Genomic DNA, 16422 nt, shown 5'->3' with positions numbered 1-16422 from the left:
CTATTCCAGACAAGTCAGCCTACACCTGACTATCTTTCGTCCCCTCTCTCCATCCCTACTTGGTCCAGAAATTCCCTTGTCAGAAAGACTGACTGTTAATTCCAGCTTAGGAATGCATCTCTACAGACAAGTGGGTATTATCTATCATTCAACATGGTTACAAGTTGTGTTGGATGAAATTTCCATCATTCAGGGAAATCCCCTTCCACCTTCCAGTCAGGCTAATCTCCTTCCTCCTTTCTTACAGAGCCTCCTTGACCAGGACATCATAAAAGCAGTGCCCCACCAGCCCCTAGGAAAAAGGCATTTCTAGAAAAGAGGGCACCTGTAGGTCCATTCTGGACTTATTACACCTCAACACATTTCTGTAGGTACCAGCTTTTAAAATGCTCTCCCTGCAAACTCCCTCATTTTATCCTTCCTCAAGCCTTTCTAGTTTCCCTAGACTTAAAGCATGCATACCTGCATTCCCCATCCACCCAAACTGCTGAAAATTCCTCAGGTTCTCCCACTCTTTTACTGCACTTTCAGTTCTCCCATTCAGTTTAACTATCATTCCCCAAGGTTTTCACAAAGTGCCTTATCCCAGCCATTGCCTTTTGCAGAACCCAGAGAATACAAATTTTCCCATACCTGGACCACTTTCTTATCCAGGCTTCCTGTCAGAATACCCTGTGGCTGCATCTCAGTTTCACATTCTCAGTTCTAGTAAGACTGGGTTGATGTTCTTGGGAATGCAGACTAGATACCCATCTGATGGCAGAAAGTTCAGTCCCTCTCCTCCTCCTTTCAGTGCCTACTCTCCTTCAGTCTACTTATACAAGGGAAATTCTAAGAATCCCAGTAACCATTCTTATGGTACCATTTGCCAAGCTACATGAGAAAGATCCAGTGATACCTGAAATCTCATTGACCTCTGTCACCCACTGGACTTCTAAATTCCCCCTCTTGCCATTTCTGAGAAAAGGATTATAGTGGTGGATTTCTCAAATCCAACTAAATCTGGGATAACCATTCCTCCCACCCACACTCAACCAGGAACTGCACACACATGCATCAGAGCTGGCTTGGGCAGCTTGGATGGGCTCTCCAATAGTTCAGGGCCAGCGGTGCCCCAAACAGAGGAGGGAGTACATATTCAAATCCTTCAGGTGTTTCTTCAGCTATGGAATCGGGTCTATGTTTGCATATCAAAAAACATTGCAGCAAACAGCTACTGACCGAACATTAAACAACGAAAGTTTAACATTCCAAACTTGCTAAACAGCAAAAAGTAATTCACCAAATGACCATAGCTGACCAACAGCTAGGAAGTACCATGATGCATAAGGTAAGAGACGGCAACTTTGTAAAATTTGCCCTATTCATCACTGTAGTGCAATCTTGGAGTTGGTATATATAGCTGGGGGATGAGGAGGCGTAGCCCCTACTTGGTTACATTTGCAATCTTGGCCAACTATTATTTTTCATTGTTAAGCTTTTTTGAACGTTAAACTTTCATTGTTTAATGTTTGATTAGTAGCCATTCCATACGTTTCAATATGCGAACATAGACCCTGGAATCTAGGGCCTCTCAGGATTTTCACAGAGAACACCACAGTAATGTAGTACATCAGCAAACTAGAAGGGGGGTGGCAAGTCCTACCAGTTGTACAGGTTAGTTCTTCTGGCATGGGATCAAGCTACAAAATCAAATATGTCCCTATGGGCAGTTTACATTCCATCCAAACAGAATATGCTCACAAATTCTCTAAGCAGGTTCATGCAAGACCCTCATGAATGGATGCTAAACAGAGACATCTTCCTAGACATAGTCCTTAGATGGGGTATTTCTCAAATAGATTTGTTTGCTTCCATTCACAACAGGCAGTTCAAGATGTTTTGCTACAGATCTCTGTGCCAATAGGCCTGGAGGGCAGACATCGCAACTTCTTGCGGGGAGGGAAAGTACCTCTATGGCCCCCAGTCCCAAAGGTTCAACTGAAGATCCAATGGGACAGACCAAAGATCTCGCTGGTGACTCCCCTTTGACCCAGGCAGCACTAGTTCCCACTTCTTCACCTAGCCAGAGGCCATCACTACAAGTTACTCCACAAAGTGGACACTCAGACAGAAAAAAAGAGACTCTGCTTCATTCCAATTTACAGGCTCTCAACCAGACACTGTGGATCTCAGAATTTTAAGATACCATTTTTTGAGGACATGTTTCAGGAATTTTAAGAGACCAGTTTTCTGAGGACATGCTTCAGGTATTTTAAGACACCAGTTTTCTGAAAACATGATTCTGGTACTCCAGCACCTGAGAAAACTTGCCACTAGAAAGTCTTACACCTCTAAATGGAAAAGAATTTCTGTCTGGTGTCTCTTACAAACAATAAAAACCAGTGCCAGGTGGAGGTCCCTACACTTTTGTCATATTTGTGTGAGCTACTCAAAACTGTACTAGCTAGTTTTTCTCTGTCATGGCACACTTGTCAGCCATTTAGGTTCATAGGTAGGTACTAGGCTATCGGCCCAAGGGCCTATGCAAGCCTAGCCAACAAGGTTCCCTGGCTTACGCCACCCAAGAAAGTTATTTTCCTGTGTCACTGATGAGCAGAGACACAGAAGTGATCCCCAGGGTGTATTTCCTATTTCCCATCCCCTCATCAAGATTTTTCTTGAAGAGTGCTAATGAAGAACTTTGCTTGACATAGATGGGTAGCCTGTTCCAGAGTATGGGAAGTCTCTGGGATAGGAATCTATCCCTCCAGCATGTCCTGTTTATTCTGCCTGCATGCCACTTAATCCCCCCTTGATGTCAAGAATTTAAGTCAAACTATTTCTAAATGGCTTCCTTCACTTGACTCCACCTACATGGGCTATTCCACCTACCCCAGCCCCAGGATTTTAACTTTATTTTGGAAAATAATTTCTTGCCAGTAGCCTTCACCATCCTAAAGTTTTGTATTTGGAAAACTGTTTTAATGCTGGCCCTAATCTCTGCTAGAAGGGTTTCTAAGCTTCAAGCCCTTATGGCAACCCCACCTATCCTTATAGGTTCATAGGTAGGTACTAGGCTATTGGCCCTAGGGCCTATGTAAGCCTAGCCAAATGGTACCCTGGGTCTCTGTTAGGGGTAACCCTTCTTTCATGCCCACGGTGGTAAATGAATGGTCTCTCAAGCAAGCTATACATTTACCTACCTTCTTTCCAAATCCAAAGAACAGGAGTTAGAGACTTCTCCATTCCGTGGATGTCCACTTACAACTCAGATTCTACCTTGATAAATCTAAATCTATTAGGAAAAAGGACCAGCTTTTTTTTCCTTCCAGAAAGGCTTGTTGGGCAACATAGTCTCTAAACAAACAAACACTCTTTTAATGGGTCTTCAACTCCATCTCTTTTTGTTATTCATACCATGGAAAGTCGCAGTCTTCACCTGTGAATACCCAGTCCACCAGAGCATTATCCTCCACTTCAAGGACACAGACTCCAGAGCCATTCTCAAAGTGCCCAACTTTCCCCCTGTACAAACCTTCATAAAACATTACAGAGTGGATGCCTTTTCTAGAGCAAGAACTCTATTTTTCAAAATCCATAACCCTGGGATTGGTGGACAGCTCACCTGTATCCAGTTCATCCACCCTATCCCATCTTATAAGCTTTGGGAATCACCCATCAGTATTGGAGAACTGCAACAGTGATCTAAGGAAGGACATAGCACAGTTGTGTAAGAACTTACCAGAACAGTAGATGTCCTGCTGATCACTGTTGCAGTATTGCATCATTCCCTCCTTATCCCTTGCTGTTTGTACTAATCCCTATGTACTCTGCGGACCGTGTGTGTGTGTGGTGGAGGGGGGGCAGTTCCTCACCTCTCTTTTTAGCTGACCTTTTTTTTTCTTTGCTCTATTTATTCAGGTTTCCCCAGGGTTTTCTGGCTTTAGGTAGTCTGAGGATCTTGAGCTCTTAAGTCTGCTTATGTACCCCTTCACCTGCAGGTTTAGGTCATATGCTGGATGAATGGGCATATAGAAGGTTTTTGGCTTTGGTACACAGGATGGACATCAGGTTACCTTGGCGAGATAATCCATCAGTATTGGAATACTTCGACATTGATCAGTAGGACAATTATTGTTATGATAGGTTCTTACACAGCTGTACTATGTGTTCACTTCTTTAGTATCTCACTGAGCTATTTGGCACACGCCTATTTCAAACCTCAGTGAGGGCACAGCTGTCTGCTATATCTGCCTGACTCCTGGTAGACACTCCCCCCCCCTCCATTGGTACCCGGACTACTAGAGACACAGATTCTAAAGGCATCCTTTACCACAGGCCTCCCAGGCAGAGTTTAGCCCAGTCTGGGACCTGACCTATGTGTTAGAGAAATTAACTCTGCCAGCCTGTAAACTAGCAGCATCTGTAATCCCAAAATTCTTGACATGGAAAACAGCAGTCTCCTTTGACAGAAGGATATCCAAACTTCAGGTATTCATTTGCAAAGAGTCATAGCTTATATTCCACAATGACAGGGCAATCTTGCAGACTGGCCCTTCTTCATGCTTAAGGTATTTATAGAACCACTCCTCAGTCAGACTATCCAACTCCCATTTTTTTTCCTACATCTTAGAACAGTGAAACAGACTTTAAAGGATTAGCCCAGATAAAATCAGTTTAGCTAGCAGATGTAGGAGACTATCTCTCTCTGATACCCTCCATCTGGGAGAATAAAGACACCTTGTTGAAGTTTCCAGTGGTTTATTCAGTTAAACAGGTATATGGACAAGTGTTCTTGTTCTAAAGTCTAACATCTTAGAAGAGTGGAGAGAATCTTGCACTCACTGGACATTCACAGATATTTTAAGGTATTATCTTGAAAGAACCAAGGTCAGTTGGAAAGTAGAGCAATTGTGTGTCTTTTGCTAAGAGCAAACTAATGCTAGTTCTGTCTAAGTAGACTGTCTTGAAATGGATAGCATGCTGCATTAATGTCTGTTGCAAGGCGAATGGAAAGAGAAGACGGAATGCCTTCTTTGGGGATCATTGTTATAGCCATTGAGAAGGGTGTATGGAAGGCCTGTGGATGATTTTACACTCCTTGAACATAATTGTGTCTTGTCTTATCATTACAGAAAAGACACACCACTCTCCCAGGGGAAAAAAGCCATCACTACTGCTTTACTGGGAGGGGTTAGTACCCAGGATAGGTTACATGGGTTTTGGTGCACTCCAACTCAAAGCACTGCTGGATGGATGTAGTTTCCAGGGTAGGAGGAGGCCTCACCTCTGCTATCCTCTTCCTTTCAGCAATAACCCACCTCTCTACTACCTGGGGGAATAAACAGCTTTAAGAATCTTCCCCACAGTGATTACTGCAACAGTGATCCACATAAAGAACATAGTACAGTTGTGTAGAAAACTTACTTTGGTGGATGTTTGAGTACAGTCACTGCTGTAGTGCTATTTCTCATCTCTCTCTCTACTTCCCCACTCTAACATTGGGTAATTGGGGATGGAGTAAATAGTCCCTCTTTGTTCACTATTACTTGTATTCTTTCTTGCCCCTTACTTCTTGTGCAGCAGGATAGAATTTACTAGGTCTCGGACTATTTCCCTATGGTGTCAGGTAATGAGGACTGAAATCCAGGCAGTAACTGTCTCAAGACATGCAAGAAAGAAAGATGACGTGAGCAGATGCCACTTATATACCACAGACATGAGGGCATCTGAAGTAAGGTGACATCAACACAGCTGTAAGGAATAAGTGCCCGGCTCTGAGAGTCAGATCAGACATAGGACCTTAGCCTGCAGCAGTTTCTTACAGTGATGACTGCAACAGTAACCTCACTCGAGCTTCTACTATTTTAGTAAGTTGCCTATACAACTGTACTATTTAGTTTGTCATTTCTGACCATGTTGCTTTCTTATGAAGATCAAGAAAAAGCATACCAATACCCTATTCCCACCCACATTCAAAAGTACATGATAGTGAACTGATTCAGAGTTGTGTCTACGCTGTGTCTGTGGTAGCAGTGGACAAGAGGAGTTGCCTGTGGATTATTTTTTGTAATAGATTAACCAACAGGAAAAAAGCAGACATACTTCTGAAGTTATAGAGGACTTCACAAACCATGATAACCTCAAAAAACATACAGAAGACAAACTGAGTAACCACAAACACCTCCGTGCCAAATGAGGGACCCTAAATAAATCCAATTAGCTTGAAATAACTCCAATATAATTCCACAAAACACTTTATAAAAATGAAACTATGAGTTAAGTGCTTTCATTCCTTACATTAAAATGGAACTTCATCAGAACTAATACAACCTTACAACTAACTCATTAAATAGTCAAAAGCAATCATATGACACTAATTAACTCATTACATTTTCCAACCAATAGATTAAAAATCCTTCTCGAGTAAAAGTCCTTCTTAAATATTTAATAAATAACCCTTCAGTTTAAAACATACATATGAAAAGAATAAATATGTAAAATGTAAAGATATTAAGTATATAAAATATTCATATCAAACTAGATATGTACAGAAATGAACTCAGTACAAAAATCAGTGAACAATCACTAAATAAAACTCTACAGTATTGGTATCTCCCAAGACAGCCTTAAAAAACGTGATGCAAAACTATTATTAAAATATTACTGAAATATATATTTCCCACATAAGGACAAAATTAAGCATAGTAATCTCTGACTTAACACTGAGCTAATAGAACACGATTCATTTAACCCTGGGATACTTAATGCATTCAAACATAATTGCCACTTCAACTCACATTTTTTTTAAATGTTCTTTCATAAACCTTCCCCTAGGGTCTTCGTTGACCTGTTCAATTACCGCAGACACAAATTTATGTCCAGTATTACTCTGTGCATGTTTACTCAAAGCATTAGTTGGCATGTTTTTTCCAAATATCCAGCAAGTGTTCATATATTATTTTCTTCAATCCCCCATCACAGCTGTGTTGAGGTCAGCAATGTGTACTGTGTATAAGGACATAAAATGCCGATGTCTTTGCCTGGCACATACAATTGTACATTTTTTGATTGTGGTTAAGACTGCATTCTGAAGTGTAGCACTAAGACTCTAGCTCTCTTGTTTTAATTTTATACATATTGACCGAGAGGGGTTTCAGGTTAAGGACAATGCGTACAATGTGTTGTCTGGTAGGCCTGATCTACATTGTTATTGCTCACCTTGAGATAGAATAGAAGGAAAGCATCTGTTGCGTTAACTAAAGCTGCACCCTACCTGATGAGTGGAGCAGAGTATCTACAGGCTGGGAAACATACAGATCTCTGGAATAGTACTTCCAGGTGTTACTACTTATCAGTGAGGGAGAAGAAGGTGGTGTTTGCGTTTTACTATGTTCTGTGAAGAAGACGAGGCAAGTCTAACATTTTTTTGAGCAGTGTCTTCATCTTTTTTCTTTTGCTGGTAATACTTTTTTCTCAGCTTTGGATTTATTTTTTATTGGAAGTGATGCATTGGAAATGTCTTTGCCACAAGTAAGTGATACAAGTTATTTAACTATTTATTATTTTGCTAATATTTTATTATTTATTTAAGCCAAACGCTCCTGCTTCAACACAGGACATGTCACCTAACCTGTATCCTTTCCGAGTCTCGTCTCTCAAGATTCAATGAAGACTGACCAACATTAGAAACTAATTTATATATTGTACATTGCACTCTACTTGATTGTACATTGTACCGTGCTTGTTCAATAGAAAGTACATACACATTTATTTCTGTTGCTTACATTTCTGTACTTTTTATTTGCGAAATGTTTTGCATTTCACCCGAGCTGAAATTGGTCAATATTAATCAGTGTACTATCTTGTAAACAAATATGTATGTAGATATATATATATATATATATATATATACACACACACACACACACACACAATTATACAATGGTAGCTCATTAGTATTCAAAAATGTGCATACTGATTGGTCAGCTCAACCAGTGTGCCCGTTGTAAAATTGAGCATATACCAACAGAAAAAAAGTCCGGCCGCCGGGCTTTCATCTGTTAGTATATGCTACAAAAGTCAATGCACGATAGCATAAATCCTGTTATTCTAGCAGCTTTCTTAGTTTATAAGTGCAACATTTAAAATAGGGATTTTGCCCCTTTATTTAAGGCTTTGCACATTTCTTGAGCTAAGACATCAAGAGATATGTTCTGAGAGCAGAGAATATGCATGGAAAAATCAGATACAGTCTGCAAAACTAAACATACCTGATTTTTCTTGTAATTTTGTCCTACCTGTCTCATACCTCTAAACTGTCCAGATTTTACAACATTTTTTTCAAAAAAAATTTTTAAAAAAGCAACAGAGATCTTCCTTTCTCCTTTGCTTGCTTTGCAAATCACTGATGTACTGTGAAAGAGTGGGAACATAAATCCCATACGTATGCGATGCGCATTAACAAAGTGGAAGAATGTGGAAACAACATGGAGGAACACCACAGCGCTGTTATACAAAGACATTACTTAAGAAAATTAAATCATTTCTTTCTTAAATAATGTTATTGAATAATAGCAAGAGCGGACTTGTGGGTGTGGGTATATTGAAGATTTACCCATGGTTGGCTTGTTTTTAATCACTCTGGCTTCACCCTCATGATCAAACCACTCCAACTGTGGGTAAAACTTCAATATACCACACCTACTCGGCGGGTATTGCTTAAATATTTTCCTCTTCTCCCATTTTTTAAGGTCAGTGTAGTTTTGATGCTGTACTTATATTAATACAGACTGGATATGTCTTCATTATTCTGTAGGAAACAATTGAATAGTATAGCTCTGAAATGTAAAAAGCTGTGGAGGGGGGGCATTGTGAAGTTTTTCCCATACTCTGGAACAAACTACCTATCTATATCAAACAAAGCTCCTCATTAGCACTCTTCAAGAAAAATCTTGATGATTGGATGGGAGATAGGAAATTCACTCCGGGGATCACTTCTGTGGCTCTGCTCGACAGGGGCACAGGAATATAATTTTCTTGGGTGGCGAAAGCCAGGGTACCTTTTTAGCTAGGTTTATATAGGCCCTAGGTCAATAGCCTAGTACCTGCCTATGAACCTATATCTTTATTCTGTTGTCCTAAATGGTTTAAAATGTTGCTCAACTTTCTTTCCCCAAATCTCAGGAAATGTATATTAAATCAGAGCTGCTTCATGGTCAAATGGGTACTAGGCAGGGTAATGGGGTACTAGGTAGGGTAATGGACGCCCCCCAATATCCCACTACTTGGCTGTCTCTCCTCAGTTGTCATAAAACACGGTTCAATCCTGTCAGTATGAATTTTTTTACTTTTACAAAGATCACAGATATTAGGATTCTCTTCCCTTGAAACTCGCATTTATTAAAAATGTATCGGACAACCCATTAAACCACAAGATGTTCTAGGATTCATAGTCAGACAACATACAGTGAATCACTAATTTTTGCCCATGTAAAGGTGCAGGAATTTAAAAGACAAATGTGCAATGCAGGTGTTAAAAGCTTGGGACAGCCCACTGTAGCAACTGTTCTTTTTCTAGGGCAGCCTAGGACCACTGTCTCACTGACTTAGGGAAAACTGAGGGAATCAAACCCTGCACTACAGAAGCATCTGCACTAAATACCAGACAGACTATTGTAACCCAACAGAGTGTATTTCACAGACTTGTGTCTACAAAAAAAAGATTAATTAAAATGTATTCATAATTAAAAAGTTATCATTAAACTTGTAGACTCCATGCAATCTAATTTATTCACAGCCAAATAGTAAAACACTGTCAATGATCAGCAAGACAAGGAAACCGAGGACTGTACCCAAAGAACATAGCTCGTGTGATGATGGTCCTGTTGCCACAATCAATTTCTTCCTTTACACTATAACTACTTTGGGTTGCAGAAACTAAGTATGCATGCACATATATACACAACCTTTACCTACAGTCTCTTGCATGCCTGTACAACTCAAATATATTTATTTTACATTTGTTGACCGGGTTAGTCCAACTGATCTAAGTAGCCCCTTTTCAGTGGAGACTGGGGGAGAAAAGCTCCACAGTTTTATAATTTTTATGTTAACAGTGTCAACGGGTTACAATGTATACATACAATGAAATACATTTTTTTTCAGAAAAATAATAGCGGGAAAAAACATAATAAGCATACATAAGAAAAATGATTCGATACAAACATATTTGCTATAAATATATTTGATATAAACATATTTACATATTAGATTTAAATTTAGATATAAACATATTTGATATAAACAGATATTTCCTTTCGAACAAATGAATGTATACATTCTTAAGTAATAGGCCAGAAATGTAGCTGACATTGCTGCTGTCAAAAACCATACACTGGAATCCACAGACTGCCCCCCCCCCCCCTCAACTTAGCTCAAATCAGAGATAAAGGCCCAGACATCAGGAAGAGATTGTACTTTTCCCTTATAAATTTAGAAAGTTACTAGAATAAAAAGCTTTGCATTAGCAAGCATTTATGAAGGACACAAAGTCTTTGAAACTTATGCCTGTAATTTAATGACTGCAATCCATTAACCAGAAAGCCACACATTTGAAAAAAATACCTCTCAACTTTTTTACTTAAGAACTCTGTATAAAGCCAAATGTAATGAGGTGACACATGCCCACATTTTAAATATTTATCAGTTTGCTAACCTGATAAACTCACAGTACAAAGTGTCCCTTTTCAAGGCTGACCCAGCAGCACTGCCCGAGTGACTTGTTTAAAGGAACAGAGGAGGCAACTGAAGGAGGAAGGATTCAGACCATGTACTTTTGACAATGGGAAGCAGTTTGTCAGTAGCTCAGATCCTTAAGTACCAGAAAACTCCAATTAACTTGAATGCAATAATTATGAAATAGATCGTTATCTTTAATGATTTATCAGAAAATGAAGACGTTAACGTAGGTCTGGCAGTTAGTGCAGTGTATTAAGATTCTAAGCTCTTAATGAGCGGCTTCCTATAATTAAGGGTACAGGGTTTGATTCTTTCCAGTTCCATTTGCCTACTCTATGACTTTGAGCAAGTCACTTAGAGCGTATGTATCCTCCGTGTGGAAAAACTACAGCAGTCTAATGACTGGTATTACAGACGTATTGTAATCCCTAGTGATTTACTTGAAATTGTGTTTTCTGTCTGTAAGCATCATCCTTGAGCTGGAGCAGAATAGAATGTGGAATAATGATCCTTAGAGGGCAAAGTGCAATACAATCATAAATGGAGAGAAGAAAACAGAGAAGTCATCCTTGAAAGACAGACAGACACACACACCCCTATCTGATTTGTCTGCAATTTGTCCTGCCCAGTCTCCTCTCTGGGACACAATGTCTGTTTTCTCCCTCCTTTATATTGCTCTTTGTTGAGAGCAGTGCTTCCATTCTGACTACTTTGACTGCTTTGTAGGTAACGTTTTATATACGATTTACTTTCCCTGAACAGTGAAGGCTTGCTACGGTAAAATCTCACACATAGACTTTCCTTGTATAATGTGGTCTGTTGAGAAATGCTCTTTGCTGTGGCACCATGTCTTCACACCATCATCAAACTGCTTTAGTAGTGGAAAATGATGGTGGCACCTTCGTTAATACTCTGCCTTTTGTGTAATGCTGTGGGAGATGGCAGTAAGTAATGATGATGACCAAGAAATGAGAAATAGCCACAAAACTGGGAACATCCAACTCTTTTATGAGGAAACTGCTCTTATTAAACCCTCATGACCTAATAGCTATGGAGGCTATTCATATTTGTATACATCTGCAACTGTTGTGGAGTCCCACCCCATCTCCTCATGTGGCTATGGAAGGCAGGCAGAAAAGCTCAAGCTATATCAGATTAAATTTGCTTAATGCCCTATCCCAACACATGCAAATCCACAAGCAACTGAACTCAGTCATGAATTATAAAACAGGAGTTTCAGATGGCCACCTATGGCCCTCGGCTTTGGGAGGGCCCATCAGGCTAGTTTAAAATTTGTGGTATGCCTTCCTTTTTTGAGTTGCTGTGTTTATCTCCAGAATGCGTTTTGATCATTTCATGTATGGCTTCTGTAAACTTAACTACTTTCATTCTTGCACCAATTCACTTCTCTGCAAATCAAAATTTGTGCAGTGTGAGTATGTAAGTGGACCTGGGGGGAGCAGGTCATCCAAGGACTTATTTAGACACACCTACCCAAAATGTCTTGAAGTGGGGTCTTTGAGGAGTTATTTTACAAAGACTTGTTTCTGTGAAGAACCTGCCTGCTCAGCAGATCACAGAAAAGGCATTCTTTTTGCCTGACCTCCGATCTGTTTTGTTAAGTACATAAATGTGGTGCAACCAGGAATACTGTCTAGTTAATTAACTTGCTCAAATTCATGGACTAGGCAAATAAAAGCAGAGAAAATCAAACCCCTCACCCTTGACTACAGAGATTAGAGTATTAATCCTGTGCAAATGCCAGACCCTCATTTTTTGATAAATCACGGATTACAGTCTGTCAATAATGCAAATCATTAAAGTTTTAAAGTTTTTTATTCAGAAAATACATGTGGATGCAAACCCTATTCTGTTAATTTTATTAAGTGAATTACAGTGATCTGACTCTTACGTCTCCAGTTTTGTAGCACATCTCTTATTTTGTCTCATTTTTTTTTTTTTATGTACTGTCGGACATTAACTGTTCTGCTGGTTAGCACAGAGGTTAAAGCACTGAGGTGTTAATGAGATGCTTTCTGTGATCGGGTTATAGGTTTTGATTCTTTTCACCTTAATTTGCATATTGCATGACTTTAAGCAAGTTATTTTACCACACAATGCTTACAGGTCTTCCTGAAAAGGGACAGTTTGTCCAGTTAACAAATAAGTAAAATCAATTTTTTCAGATGAATTACTAAGGATTACAGTCCCATGGTTCTTATTCTTAAGAAAATGTATGTCCATGCAACATTTTTGTTGTTCTGTTAATGTTTTAAGTAAATTAGAGTTTTCCGGAACTTTAATTTACTTAAAACATTAACAGAACAACAAAAATGTTGCAAAGTTTTCTGGAACTTAAGCTGTGGTGATGCAGCGGTAGCGTTGTTGCCTCACAGCAAGAGGTTTTCCCGTTCGATTCTCGACTGGAGCGCCTTCTGTGTGGAGTCTGCATGTCCTCCCTGCGGTCGAGTGACATTCGAAAGACATGCGTAGAATGGGCATGCCTTCGTTGAAGGTTGGGCGTCGAGCTGGCACCTCAGCACTGTAAAAAATCTACTGCCAATCATTAGCAGACCAGAGTTCCACTGTGGCGACCCCTAACCAGGAAAAGCCGAAAGAAGAACAAACAAGAGTTTTCTGGAAATTGAGCCAATGCTCTGTTAACAAACTGCTACCTGTAATCAAAAGTATAGGGTTTTAATCTTCCCATCTCCATTTGCCTATTGTGTAACTTTGAGAAGGTCAGAGAGTGCTCTTGAGTTGCCCTTCAAAAGCAGCATTTTGTCCAGTGTTTTAGATGGTCAACAAATACATAAAAGAAGACTAAATTGCTCCTTTTTGGGCCTTTGCCTTACCCCCATTATTTTGTACATTGTCCAGAAATTGTGATAAAAAAATTGATGTATTTTGCTCTGTTTCTTGTAAAATGGTTGTCTGGGAAGCTGTTGCAGGTTGCAATCCCAAAATAATGACAGGCGTGTGAGTTTTAGACTTTGTATCCTGCAGAAAATTATTGTTATTCTAGCAACTTTTCAAAGTATATAAGATAAATATTTAAACCCTTTTCAAGATTTTGGGTCTTGTCATGGATTCTTGAGATGGGAGGTTCAGTGGGTTGCACTGTATGGTTTTCACAGAAGTGAGCTGAAATACACTTCTCAGTCATTATTTATGTATTTTTTCATTCATTTTTCTGCAAGAAATCATCTGAGTGTACACAGTCATACAAGGGGCTCTAAATGATGCTTCACATGTATGTATGTTTGTAAATACTTGGTTTGTGCATCCAAGAGTAGCTACAGTCTAAAGGAAGGAATCAATTGTAGTAAACAGGAGTGTCAAAATGTGAAATGTGTTCTTCGGGTATGATCTCTGGTTTCCTAGTTTTATTAACTGTTACACTGTGTTTATTATTATTTGGACAACATGAAGTCTACAAGTTTAATGTTAATGAATACATTTTTAATTTAGCTATTTTTTTGTTAGGAACAAAGGTGTGAAATGTATTGTGATGGGCTATAATAGTTTGTCTGGTACTCATTACAGTTGAATAAGGCTGTGAACCGTTAATGAACTGCTTACTGTAGTACAGGGTTTGCTTCCCTTGGCTTTAGTTTGTGCACTGTGAGACTCTGGCCAAGTCACTTCACCAGACACTACTCCTGGGCTGCCCCTGAAAAGGGACACTTGTGTCCAATGGGTTGTCCCAAGCTGTTAACAAATATATTACATACTTGTGTTTTGAATTTTTGTACCTTTTACGTAGCTGCTGTTTTGACTATGAATCTCAGGATGTCTCATGTAGTGTAATTATTTGCCAGATGGGGCTCTCAGTATATGAAAGTTTCAAAGTACAATAAGTTTACTGTTGCTCAAGTCTGTTTTCCACACAAGAGTGTTTTGTTTTGTTTTGTTTAGCAAATGGCTGTCAGTGTTTTTGCTGTAAAGCTTACGTTTTAAATTAAATCAAAATCACTGTGATCATAGTATGCATAAGTTTGAGCAGTGTCTTATGGCATTAATAGAACTTGTTGGTGGGTATTTTTGTATCCCAAAGACTCCCCCATCTGTGGAGTAGACTCCCTCTCCATGAAAAGCAGAGTACCTCTCTAGCCCTCTTTAAGAGGAACCTGAACGACTGGATGGGAAACAGAAAATACAACCTAGGGATCCCACATATGTACCTGCTGGACAGGGGAAACAGGTGCTGACTTTGAGGGAACATGGGTGAAATTCTTGGCTAGGCTTATAAGGGCTTCTGGGTCAATAGCCTAGTATCATCTTGTGAACCTATGGTAACTGGGGAGAGGCAGCCAAGAAACAGGCTATTGGTGTGGCTGCAGGAGGTGGTCCATTACCCTGCCTAGAGTGCCATTCGACCATGCTCTAGTGACAGCACTAGCCAGCAGCCACAGTTCACTAGTATTGCCTTTGGCCATTTGTTACACATTATGAAGTGTGGTGTTACACATTTCAGGGAATGGAAGACTGAGAGCTATGATCCCCGAATTATAACGGTTCAGTTTGTTGTATGCCATTCCAAATCAGTACTAAAAATAGTGAGTAGTAATTTCCACTTGCCATTATATTTAGTATATGGTGGGGATATTTGCAAAGGTACTGTCCAGTTACTCAACCTGTTATTAGACAATGTTGTTGTTGTTGTGTCTTTTGGCTTATTCCAGTTAGGGGTCGCCACAGCGGAACTCCGGTCCGCTAATGTTTGGTAGTGGATTTTTACGTGCCGAGTTACCAGCCCTGACGCACAACCTTCAACGTAGGCACGTCCATTCACGTATGCCTCCACAAAGAAGACGCTCTTGCTGAGAATCAAACGGGACAATGTCTTGCTGTGAGGTGACAACGCTACTGCAGCACCACTACCGCGGTGTTATTAGACAATAAACAAAGCAAATAAATGAATACAGCACATTAACTCAAAGGAGGGTGAAACCTTAACTGGACAGAAAGTTTACTCTTATCCAGACTTCCCAGTGCATTCTCTCCCCATTTTACTTGTGCCAGTTGCTCCTGCTGTCACCAGTAGTATTCTTATATTACTGTCTGCAGCTCATACAACTCTCAGCTCTACCCATTTTGTCAGAAGTAATGACTTTTAAGTTGAAAAATAAAATATTAGTGAACCATGAATTTCTGTAGCCTCTTTAAATAATGATTGCAGAGGTTTCTAACTAAAACATCACAGGCCTTCAGAGACAGGAAGTATTAGGATAGGCTTAGAGCTCTGTCACTTTATTCAATGCCATATATACTCTTTAGGGCCATTCTGTGCCTTATCTTTAGGGCCATTATGGATCCATTAGTCAAAACAAATGAAAAATAAAAATATTTTTAAATTTTTACAGTGCACAGACCAACTCTGGATGTATTCATTCAGGTAAGGTGCCTTTTAATTTACAATGTTTAGTTTTATTGAGTTTGTGCTTTTTAATTTACAATGTTTATTTGTGTGTGTATGGTGCTTGTGCTTTACTGGAGTTTGTGTATGGTGCTTGTGCTTTACTGGAGAGAGTGTGTGTGTGTGTGTGTGTGTGTGTGTGTGTGTGTGTGTGTGTAAGTGTAAATGCCCCAGGTGCTTATGGTGGTGTGGTAGGGAATGCCTCAGGCTTGAACCCTGTACCCTGTATGCAGGTGTTAAAGACTTGAGTTCCCTACCCACCACCAAAAATTTCAGATTTT

The sequence above is a fragment of the Protopterus annectens genome, chromosome 12.part0, assembly GCF_019279795.1.
Source record: "Protopterus annectens isolate FY-2018-M chromosome 12.part0, PAN1.0, whole genome shotgun sequence".
NCBI classification, from domain to species: domain Eukaryota; kingdom Metazoa; phylum Chordata; order Ceratodontiformes; family Protopteridae; genus Protopterus; species Protopterus annectens.
This window is presented reverse-complemented; position numbering follows the sequence as displayed.